We start from the raw sequence: 12,500 nt of genomic DNA, 5'->3' as shown, positions 1-12,500 counted from the left end.
GAGGGTATACTTTGTTTAAAGATCCGCCTAAACGCCATTCGCGTTACAATGATTTTCGACGCCACTGAAGGTTAACAAGAATTAGTGAAATTTCCAATTGTTACCGGAAGACTATGCAGAGTTGAGTACAAATAAATACAAATTGCCAGACAACAGAGATCACAGATCCACTTTATGGATTCCTTCTCTGTCTTTCATCATCATCTTGTCCTTTTCCCATACTGGATTACCCGAGAATTTTTCATTTGGTTTCAGTGTTGTACATAACAGCACACTTGGCCAGGAGCCCATTACCCAGAGCCTCCATCTTCCATGTTAACCCTATGAGTCAACCCTTTCCCGCATCTTTCTATGTTTAGAAGCACCTCGCAGTGGAGCTTTAATAAGTGTTTTCACAATAGCCAATCACAAGAGACTTATGGTCAGCCATTCATTACGTCACATACGTATGTGACGTGCGTGAACCACTTCATGTATGTTCTCAGTCACATATGTCACATATATCAAAATATAGTAGTTCTAAAAATAGAAAGATACGAGAAAGGGTTGACTCAAGCGTACGATACAGATGGAAGCTCCGGGTAATGGGCTCCTGACTTGGAAAAATACTAGAAATACAGCTCACTTTGATTTCGACTCGACGGGCGAAAGATTGTTGTCGAAGTCCATTACCCCAGCCCCCTCAAATCCAACAAAATACGCACAGAAGACTCTATGCACAAAGACACCACTTAGCAGGAGAGTGACAGGCGAGACTTTTACAGACACGGAAAAAAATTAAATAGCTTAAAAAACGGAAAAATGTTTTACATTATCTTACTGGGATTGCCATACTGGCAACCCAGTAAAAAAAATAGACATTAGGGCCGTTTATATGAGAGAAAATAAGCCACGACTTACACTGGTCGCGGCGTACATAATAAGCAAAAGGAACCATTTATACAAGTATAAACTCCCAGGTCAAGATAAGCCGCGGCTTGAGAAAGCCGCGAACGTAGATTTTGTACCATTTATACGGGGTGTTCGCGTCTTATGTAAGCCGCGGCCAGAGTAAGCCGCGGCTTATTTTCTCTCGTATAAACGGCCCTATTCGATGTAAGAAATTTTGGTTCTATAGCCATGACGTCATCGACCTTACCGAGGTCAGCTGTTGCTTTTTTCTTTCTAATTGACCGCTGATCAGGTACTGGTTTTCGATTGGATTGCAGGCCTAACACAGGTTAACTCACCTAAACATAAGCGAGGCGAATGATGATGCTTTCCTTGTTGGATGGCAGTATTCCTCCCGAACAAAAAGCCCAGATTCAACCCGATTATATTATTTCCAATCAAGATTTACAGCCAGTGGTCCTTCCACGACCCAGGCGACCGTGGCACAGAAACAACCGCGTCAGAAACCGCTACATCCGTCTCCTCCGAGCAGCTGCAGCGAAGGCAGCCATCGTTGGCGTCGGGGGCGGAACCGTCGGGCACGCGGTGGCGGTTCGCGCCGTCAGATCATGATGGCTAAACAGGGTTGTGGTCTCTTGCAAGATTTGAAAATGGCGTGCGAACATTGTGCCTGACGACGATGAGGACCGTTCCGTGGCGTATTCGATGTGAAATCCTCTACTTGGGGTATTTCCTGCAAGACCTGACCACAGAAAAGGGGATTCTTGACAGATCCTTTATGATACATGATGTGGTTGGACAAATGATCGATGCCCTCAGTAAACTGGCTGACAAGGTGTTGAAACGACGGGTTCCTCTGTCGAGGTACACGCGACGTAACATTCACAGCTACTCTAGCCGATCAATGTGCGTTGCGAGGCATGAGTCGTCTCCACAAGAATGGGATAAAAGCACGACGAAGGATCATGACACGTCATTGTCATCGAACCAAGTTCTGGCAAGGATTGCACACGGCCTATCATCACTGTGTCCGAGATCATCTTCAACATGGACGATGGATGGTGTGATACGTGGACGTACGGTCCTCGTTCGATTTGTGCCATGAAAGATCAGATCCGACACCTACGACATTGCGAACACGAACGATGCGAGATCATACGTCAATTGACCGATCAAATTCAAGAACGGAATCAAGACCTAAGTCAACTCGAACAAAGGATGGGTGATTTGAAAAATCAAGTACGCCAGTTGGAAGGACATCTGGAACGAGAACGTCAAGAGAAGCAAACCTTCTACTATAAAAACGAGGCATCGTACGAATGTTGAGACACGATCATTCCCGGGTTTCAAAAACGTGTGTTGCTGGATCCGAAACGGCTAAGTCAATTGGAGCAAGTGTTCAAGGAACGTTTGACGGATAATTTTCAAGTGACCAAAGCCGCCCGTCTGGCTGCCAAAAAAGCCACCCTTCTCCTATCGGACGACATCCGTCCGGCCCTGAAACAAGTGTTGGTCAAACCTTTGTCGCGAGAAGTGCGTAAATGGACCAAAGCCGTTCGACGTCCGGTAGGATTCGGAGGTCCTGGTGATCGCAGGGTTGCAGCGGACGACGACGATGTTGAAGGGGAAGCGTTCACGCAAGGCCCGTAACAGACCTTGTTGACGTAACTGGTGAAGAAGAAGAAACGACCGGCAGAAGCCACCAAGGTGGAGGGTCCTCTAGCCACACCAGCCGGTCCAGCAACTCCTAAAGCTAAAAAACGTCTTCGTTTTGCGACCCCTAAAAAGACGGGGACGCCTGTCCCCCAAAATTGGAACGAGAAGAGGACCACCCCCAAGACAACGACCCCGCCCTCATCGACCGAATGGAAGAAAGCAGCTCCCAAGACACTCCCATCGACTGAATGGAACGGCCTGGCTTTTCCCAAAGATCCCATGATGTGGAAGAGTGTGGCGGAGATGACGGAAGCGACCACCCGATCTGCCAAGAGGAAATTCCTTAAGAACCGAGGTCGTCCAACCGAAACGGATGACTTACGACGCCCAGCAAGTTGGATGGATTTTGATACCAAACTCCGAAGGTGTCTTGATGGGCAGGACTTCAAAGCGCAGCCCGAAAAAGCAAAACCCCGAAGGCAGGTCATCCCTCCCAAGACCCGTTGAAGACGCTAGAAAGGGGGCAAATTTGAATTACAAAGGATGTTGGAGAAGACGGGCATCGAATTTTATTGCTGGGGTATCAGTACAAGGGACCGGGCACGCATTTAAAGAAACGACTCAAGCGTGGCGATCCGGGCATCCATCGGTTGGACAAGATTGCCAAACAACATGACATCGATTATTCCCAGGCCAAGAATTTACAAGATAAGAGGAAAGCCAATACCAAAATGGTCAAGGCCATCAGTAATCTCCCGGGAAAGAAAACCTGGACCGAAGCCATCGTCAAGAGAATCATGCAAGCCTTAAACGTTGATATTGACAAAAGTGTGTGTTCCTTCTTGATTTTTAACAACAACAACAAGGGATGACTTCATTGAAGGAGACAAGCATCAGCTCAAAACGCGACCAATCCTCGATTGAAATTTGAGATATCATGTCGGGGAGGGCTTCTTTGAGTTCTTCCATATCAAAACGATGTTTGCCTCCGACACGGGTCATGATCTCACCATCGTGGGAAACAGGATGCAGCATGAAAAGCGTGTACTCTCACTCCATACATTTTGGATTCTCCTTCACTTTCTTGATCATGCGGAAAACGCGACGTTTCACTTCTCTTTTAATATCTTCAGTATCTGGGAAAGGATGATCTTTAAGCTTCCTAAACTTGATGGCACACGAGGGGCTGCCTTCATTATCCGGATCTCTGAACTCAACGACTTGAACTTTTGTCACGGGTTTCATCGCATTCAACCACTCTACCGAATCCTCATCACAATAGCGGTCTTGAGGGGTTAGTGGAGCCCACGGGTCATCATCCGTCTCATATCCCTCAGAGTCTTCGTCGAGTACATAAGAAGAGGTCGCCATCTGTTCTCAACAGCTGCAGAGTGAGTCAAGTTGAGGACCCTCGAGCGGGTTGGGTCCTAAAGGCCTTTTTATCAAAGAACTCTTGGGTGGGGTACCTTCTTATCCCCATCAAGTCACCTGACCTCTTTAGATCAGGCCATAAATACCCATGAGCACATTCTCGTCCACGTGCTGGGAAGTCATCCAAGGTGAGTGATTTTCCATCAGGTGTGTGTTTTTCTACCCCCTGCGAAGGTCTGCCTTTAAAAGCTAGGAGTGAACGGTTCTCTTCATTTGAGCGTTCCAGACAGATCGTGGAGGATGGATCCTGAACACTATTTTGAAGAGGACATGGATTATGATGACCTCTTGGCTGCTTTTTCTGAGGTCTCTGATGAACTCTTAACCCCGATACCCCTTCCTGCAGCTACGGAGGACCATGAACTCTAGGCGGCGTTGCCGAACCCTCCAGCACGTAGGTGAAGCGTGAACTCTTAGCATCCACGCCAGAAGAACTACGTCGAGCTCAACAGCAAGAACGGGATGCCTTTGCCCGTGATCACCACACCACGGCTTCGGCCGAACAAGAAGGCAGTGGAGGTTTCGAAGTTAGACTGGACCCACTGATCTAACGACAGTCCAACACCATGGGTGTGAATGAACCGATCTATTGGGCCTGTAAACAACAACACGTACCCTTGGACACCTATCATCAAAATATCAGCCAGCTTTAGCTAACGGTTTACGGGGGGTTGTCGAACTCTTGTTGAACGATCCTGCCATCCAGGGCGAATATCAGATCCCTGGCACCCGATGGTATGTGGACGGCTACGACGAAACCACTCTCACAGCTTACGTATACTTGGGCAGTTTTTGGCACGGTTGCCCTTCTTGTTTCCCGAACCGTCGTGACGACGATCGTTGTATGGACGATGTCTATCGGGACACGCTGAAACGAGTTCAAGCCATATGAGATCGCGGAGTGCATGTCGTGCCTATCCGGGGCTGTGAGTGGACATGACGCAAAAAGGAGGACGCCCAAATCAAAGCTTTTGTGGACGCCCTAACCCTCGAACCACCCATGACCCCGCGCGATGCTTTCTTCCGGAGATAAACCAATGCGGCTCACCCCTTTTACGAGATCCAGGACAGTTAGCGCATCCTCTACATCGACTACAGGACCCTGTATCCGTGGGTGAACAAGTATGGTGTTTACCCGGTCGGATATCCTGAGTTTATCTACAACCCGGACACAACGGACATCTCCAATTTTTTCGGTTTGGTGAAATGTACCGTGCTACCACCGACTCGACTCTTTCATCCAGTGTTGCCTTACCAATGCGTCGGTAAGCTCACCTTTGCGCTCTGTCGCACGTGTGTGGAACAGGAAATCGACAAATCCGCTGTGACACCGCCAGGCCAACCACTGTCTTCTTGAGTTTGAGCCAACGATCGATGTACGACGTAAAGAGTCCTCGTTGGCTATGCTCAAAGTGGGCCACCTGAAACGGGACAGACAGTTATGAGACAAGGAAAGATCGTAGGTTGGAACGGTGAGAAACGAACTTACCTCGTGGATCTTGATGATGACGTAACCCTGTTCCACCGCCTTCTTGAGCTCCAGGTGTCAGTCAGTGCCTGCTCTGCGTCCGTGTGAGTGCACGAGACGGTCTTTTCGTGCAGGGGTTTGGAACCCCCGCGGATTTGGACCCCTGGTTCAGATGCGTTAGTGGGTTTGAACCCCCCTGAAAATAAGCGTTCTCTTGATTCAAAAAATGAAAGTTAAAGGCAAATTGATATCGTTAAATCCATATTAAGTCAATAGACCATATTAAATTAAGATTGCATATAAACGTAAATTGTAACGAACCTTTTCTCGAGTCTTGTAACGACCGAAGTGTCCTGCAAGTTTGTCTGAGTGACAGGCATGTAGAATTCTCTCCTGTTCTTCCTTGTCATATGGCCATCTCTTTGGTTCACTATATTCACTCTTGCGAGGGACACTTTAAATACCTTTCGAGGGAGCGACGTTTATTGGTCAAAATTAAACTGTTCATTATTTTGCTTTATAGTAATTATATCAATTGAAAGAAAAAGAACTACTTTACGAAATGCCGCAGCGCGTGCTTTGAACAACTTTTACTGAAACTCAAGTTTAACTTTGCTTTTTCTCCTTATTTAAAATTAATACGAGAATTCATGACCGTCATAACACCTCACAAGTTTGGTTATAAAAAAGAAAAAATCTTCTGAAGCCTTGTAATCAAGTAAACTTCTAAAAACGCGTCTTCCAACCAAGAGGCCTTACTTCAAAAGGTAGCTCCTCCTTTGTGGAATTGTTGTTGGAAAATAGATAATTATTCATTTAGTTAAGTATATTAAGGTCTATTACGCAAGTTTCACTCTTTTTGGTTAGTTCGTTTTCCTTGTTTTAAATCCTGCAATTGTATATTCATAAGTTCCTTAGGTCATTTTCGCTTAAATATATATATTTTATTTAAACCCTGTTATTGCTTCTTTTATGCTGTGTTGCAGGTTTGTGGGAAGGGGTGTGAAGTACCTTGTTTTACTTTTAGTTTTCTCCTGTTCCCTCCTCGCAATTTTGCGAGACCCAAGGGATCGCGAAACATCCCACCAAGTGCGTAGTGAAAGCCCACAGACCATGGCAATTGTATTGTCAGCTTGCATTTTATCAATCAATCACTCGGCCGATTCCCGGACAACTTCTTCTTCCTTCCCATTTTCTCCAACCTCTGCTGATCTTTAATTTCAACAACGGAAGAGATCCCCGTCGGAAAACCAATCATCCTTCTGCCATAAAATAGTATCTCTTTCTTGTTCGTGTTTTTGTTAAACTGTAACTTTCCTGTGTCTCTTACTTACTAAAGTAAAGCGATTTATAACTGGGTAAAACCTTAACCATGACCTAAGATCAAAACTTTAAAAAGTTTCTCAAATTCTCCAACAGCATCTGTGGTCGTTCTTTGCAGGACAATGATTTTCAAAGTCAAAATAGCTTCTTTATGTTTCTGGTCCCAAGAGATCGCAACAACGGTACGTATGCCCGTTGGAACTCCATTCCGTGTTTTGTTGTTGAAAGAGTTCTTGCAAATTGTTGAGTGTAAAGATTACAGAAAAATCCTGCCCTTGTAACTATTCTTTTTCCCGTTAAGAATTATGCCACAGCAATGGTGGATGTCACTGTACGGGGTTTTTTTCAGCCTGTCGTCGAATCGCCAATATCATCGAATTGTATTCCCAGCATCGTTTGCTCTCTCAAAATTATGAGAAATCACACTCCTTGTACTCAATAGTTTAAGCCATGCCTCTTAAGTTTTCTTCCGCCGAACGATCTTTCGGTTTATTCGTAAAACTAAAGCAAGAGTGTGCTTGGTCTTTACAAGAGAAACCATTGAAAACTTTAGGAAACTTTCTAAGCTTTTTCTCACATCACTCTTAAGTTGTTGGATTGGATTCTTGGCCAGTCCGTAACACTCTTTCTAATGTATTATTCAGTGCTAAGGCCTCAGCAGGTCTTGGTGGACCAGTTGATTTTCCATTTTTGAAAACAAATACCTTCAGCACTTTCCAAGATCCTTTGCACTTGGCTCAGTACTCCTTCATTACGATAAGAACATTTTTAGTCAGCTCTAAGAGCTCGCTCGCTTTGGAAACTTAAGCCAAGGCCAGGTTGGCATAATCGTGCTCTGCAATGACAGAAACCTTCGTCATCCAGTTTCGCTGATTGTATTGTCAGCATGCAATTTATCAAACAAGCACTGGTGGTTCAGTGGTAGAATTCTCTCCTGAAACGCCGGAGGCCCGGGTTCGATTCCCGGCCAGTGCACACCGACTTATTCTTTTTTCCTATTTCCTCCAACCACTGCTCATCTTTAATTTCAACAACGGAAGAGATCCCCGTCGGAAAACCAATCATCCTTCCGCCACTAAATCGTATATTTAGACTCCACTACACAACATCAACAGACAAAATGTAAAGGCAAATAAGTTTATTTTGGGACGGCTTGGCGAGAACCAACGTTAAAAGTACGTATGAAATACAGCAGTAGGTAAATAACTAGTGCACAACACTCGTAAATAAACTAGCTTTTACCAAAAGAACTTGAAAGAACTGCTACATCTGGTCGATATCGACCTGAATCCCCCCGGCATTTAAGCACGCAGGCTTAGTGTCATTTAGACTGCCAGTAAAGCTGCCAGTTAGGCTGGGGAAACTAAATAAAACTCTGATCAACGAATAACTGGGACAGGGAACACTGAAGGACCGCAGAGTCTAAGCGCCGGGAAAAAACTGAAAATCGTTCACTAACGTACCCAACAAGGCATGTAGGCCAATTGCCAGTTGGCTACCAGAAAAGGCTAGGGTACGAAAACAAGGGTAAAGAAATGCCTAACACCCCAAATAAGTTTATTATGGGAGGGCTTGGCGAGAACCACCCCGCGCACTATATAACACAAACAATTTACGATTTACAAGACAAATCCTTGAAAAGCAACCAAGGATAAAGCTATCTCCACGCGAGCCACGACACTTTAATCAATAAACGAAATGTATGGCCTTCTTCTCCGATAAGCAACCAGTCTTAGTACCGGTAAGGCTGGGGGACATCAGCCCCGTTATTACATGTGACTATAAGCTTGAGAAACAGGCAATCTAGGCCTACTTCCCCAAATAAGCTCTCATAGCAAGCTTTGTTAGGCTGGGGATGATTAACTCCGACGTTACATTAAGGAATAACTGAAATATAAACAGGCTATCTTGGCCTACATCCCCATATAAGCTCTCAAGCTTTTTGCCAGTCAGGCTGCCAGTTAAGCTGGGGATCATCAACTCCGAAGCACAATTAATAACCTACAACATAAACCTAGAGTACAAAAATACAAGAAGAAAACGAACAAAACTCTTAAAAATCTTAGCTAATCTGAGCAACCGCTAACAAAGCAAATGCGGTTTGAACGGAGGCCAGAAAAAACCTGCCAGAAAACCTTTCCATGTTAAGTAGTTGACACTGTGCACTTTGATTAACGTAGCGAACACATGACATCGGGGGCTTTAATTATTATCGAGACGAGAATCGAGCGAGATAAGGGCGATCTTCCTTGCACTGGTACTGATGTTGGCATTTGAAGGCGTGACAACGGTTAGCGAAGGGAATAAAGCTAGAGAGGTGGGGTCGCTGACGTCTTGTGAATTTACAGGATGATTGAATTAAAATGGACTTAATGTATGCAAATTGTAATTGAGAAGTGATTGTCAACGATTCACCGTGCGATTCACCAGATACTTTAACTCGATATGTAAGGGGGAAAGAGTTTTCCGGGCATAAGAACCATCCTATCCCGAGGTTGTAATCTAAACTAGTTTGTAAATGTCAAATCAAAAAAATCCCGTAACATTTCCTGCTATTGCGGCACGGTTCACCATGGTGAATCGTTTGTTTAAAGAAATGAACTGTTTATCTTTCAGCTCACCGACGGTTCACCATGGTGAACCGTTTAGATTCACGATTCGAAACCATGTTATCACAGACCAGTGATTGCAAAAGTCTAATTACGTTGTCATATTTTCAAGCCTATACATTTCTTCCTTATAACAAGCATTAGAGGGACAGATTTGGAAAGCATTAATTGATTTATTTCACCATTGTGCATACATAAACTAACCTAATTACCGAGGGTAAACAGTGATGTGGTCAAAAGTCGGGTATGACAAACAATGGACTCGTTTTGCACTTTAACAGGGAAATTACAGACTTGTCGTTTTTCGTTAATTAATAACAGGTGTCGTTTTCATTAGCTTTATATTTTCAGGGTTTCAGCCTGAGTTTTTCAAAAGCAGAGCACCAACCATTGCCGATGAACTGTTCTTTTGCTGCAACTGATTTAGTCAGTCCTATCGCAGAAAGAAACGTCTTCAGGGGCCGTAATATATTTGCATAGCTATTCTGACTCCTTGATATATAAAATATGTCAATCAACGCTGACCGTTGCACTTCATAATCTTGTCAGTCCGTCTAGGAATAGAGCCTATTAAAGTGTTCAGAGGATAAAATGTACTTATCACACGAGTTTGGAACTGTTGGAATATTGCACTGCGTATATTGCATCGCACGGCTTCATACCAACGCACACCAACACTCAGACAATACTAGACATATTTAGTTGGAACACTCAGCGAATGGTCAGAATCATCGTGTTACAAGATCGTAGCTTATACCACATCCCCCTTCCCCCATTCAGGAAGGGGGAAACGGCGATGGGTGTTCCAACAAATGTGACGAGCATTTTAGCCTACCAAAAATATTAAGATGCTGGTTAACTTTGACAAGGAGTTGAGATTTCCGTTGATTCTACAGGGGCATAAACGTAACGTAAGAACCGTGCGTGTCTGGTCTTGTCGAGACAGAGGTGAGAGATGATTTCATGCAGAGTGGAACGCCTAAATCGCTCTGTTGTAAACATGGCGGTTCACAGCACCAGTGAAGTCATCTCTCTAGCCTTTCTGTGGACGAATTCGAGGACCTACCCATACAATTTGAGCAAGTTTTGAAAGCTAAAAACTTCAATCGATGCTGTATTTTGGCTGTAGGACTGGGTGGCTCCACACTCATAGGAAATTCGGCCTGGCCTTTAGTAATTTCTTGTCAAAGAAACGGTATAATGTAAATAAGAGAGTAACGAGATTTATATTTGCGATTACCTGTCCTCTTATGTACCACTTAAGTCAAACTCTACATCTTTATGCAATAAGCGCATTCAAAATTTCCTTATATTATTGTATAAAAGTAGTTAAAGAAAGAAAAGGCTTGTCCATAGGAAAAATACGTTTTCTCTCCCGTTCTCTTCTTATGCATGATCTTCGTGGAACTTACATTCTGTCCCTCAATAAAACTAGAACAACCAGTTATGGTCTTAGTTCTTTTTCTTACGTATTAACTAAGTACGTTGAGAAATGCGCTACCTGATTTTTCCCGTACCACTGAGTTTACTGGTTTTAAACTAATCCAGGGCCGGATTTTGTACAGCGGCTTTTCGTTTTGATTAATATATCTTTAAATATTATTTAATATTTAGTTATGTATCTGTATATATTATGTATGTTAGCTGTAATGTGTCGAAGATGTTATTCAGAAATTCGAGATGATATAAAGTTTTATGCATGCATGTTACCTTCGGCAGGGCACATGCGTGCACTTTGTAATCTGCGACTCCAGTGCTTACCATATGACAGATAAAATGACTTTTCTCTTGAATATATACGGCATCGAAATCTTACGTTAAATTGTAATGACAAGGGAGGTTTGGAGCTGTGAGTAGGCGTGGGATTTGTCTCATATTGTTTAGGGGCCGACATATCCCTCCCTCCATGCCGTACCGGGAGGCGAGGTCGGTAGCAGAAAGCAGCGAAGGGCCAACTGCGTCCAAAAGCGATCGCACGGGCCGAAATCCCGGGATGACTCGTTTGGTACGACGCTCCAGCGCCACGTCTGGAGGTACTGCATATTTTTCTCGTCTCGTCTTCAAACATTCCGTCAAAGCATGCGTGCGTAAATGTTCAGATAACTACAATACTAGACATATTTAGTTGGAACACTTAGCAAATGGTCAGAATCATCGTGTTACAAGATCGAAGCTTATACCACATCCCCCTTCCCCCAATTCAATGTTGTGTGAGAATTTTTCGGGCGACTTCTAGTAGTTGTGGAAATCAACATTGGAGGAAGGGGGAAACGGGGATGGGTGTTCCAACAAATGTGACGAGTTTTGAAGGCCCTGTTGTATCTCGTGCCGTCGAAATATTTATTTCTGCCTTCTTCGCAGGCTGATAGGTCAGAAATAACATCTCTTTCTTGTTCGTGTTTTTCTTAAACTATAACTTTGCTGTGTCTCTTACTTACTGAGGTAAACCGATTTATAATTGGGTAAAAGATTAACCATGACCTAAGATAGAAGCCTTAAAAAGTTTCTCACAATCTCCAACAGCATCTGTGGTCATTCTTTGCAGGACAATAAATTTGAAAGTCGAAATCGCTTCTTTATGTTTCTGGTCCCAAGAGATCGCAACAACGGTTACCCCTTTAAATCATGAAATCCGATCGCCAAACGAGAACGTAAAGTTATTCTACTTCTTTCACTTTAGCAGAGATAACGTGGTTGCAATCACGTCAGAAATCGTTTCTTTAGCGTCAACTGGGGGCATAGCTCAGTGGTAGAGCATTCGACTACAGATCGAGAGGTCACCGGTTCAAATCCAATTGCCCCCTTTAACAGTCTTAGCTGAATGTTCTTTTCTCGTCCCTAAGGTCTATCCTCCTATTTACGACGTTCCAGCTACAACAGAATGTTTAATGGCAGAAAGCGGTTCTCTCACGCAGGTTAGTCGGGTTGGATTCTTGGCCAGTCCGTATCACTGTTCCTAATGTATTACTAGGCCTCAGAAGGTCTTGGTGGGTGAAAGATCAGTTGATTTTCCATTTTTGAAAACAAATATCTACAGCAACTTCACGAAGCAGTCATCTAGGCGTGACAATACCTTCAGCACTTTCCAGGATCCTTTGCACTTGGCTCAGTACTCCTTCATT

At 44.1% G+C, this 12,500-nt stretch overlaps 2 non-coding genes across 2 annotated transcripts; both read left to right on the top strand.

The window, feature by feature from the left end:
- The first annotated feature begins 7,673 nt into the window (after positions 1–7,673).
- On the top strand, positions 7,674–7,744 carry Trnaf-gaa (transfer RNA phenylalanine (anticodon GAA)). Its single transcript has one exon. It is a non-coding gene; the product is annotated as a tRNA-Phe (tRNA).
- Positions 7,745–12,110: 4,366 nt separating this feature from the next.
- On the top strand, positions 12,111–12,182 carry Trnac-aca (transfer RNA cysteine (anticodon ACA)). The gene has a single exon. It is a non-coding gene; the product is annotated as a tRNA-Cys (tRNA).
- Positions 12,183–12,500: the final 318 nt, after the last annotated feature.

The sequence above is a fragment of the Montipora foliosa genome, chromosome 3, assembly GCF_036669935.1.
Source record: "Montipora foliosa isolate CH-2021 chromosome 3, ASM3666993v2, whole genome shotgun sequence".
Taxonomy (NCBI): domain Eukaryota; kingdom Metazoa; phylum Cnidaria; class Anthozoa; order Scleractinia; family Acroporidae; genus Montipora; species Montipora foliosa.
The sequence above is the reverse complement of the archived record's forward strand: the minus strand, read 5'-3'. Positions and strand labels throughout refer to the sequence as shown.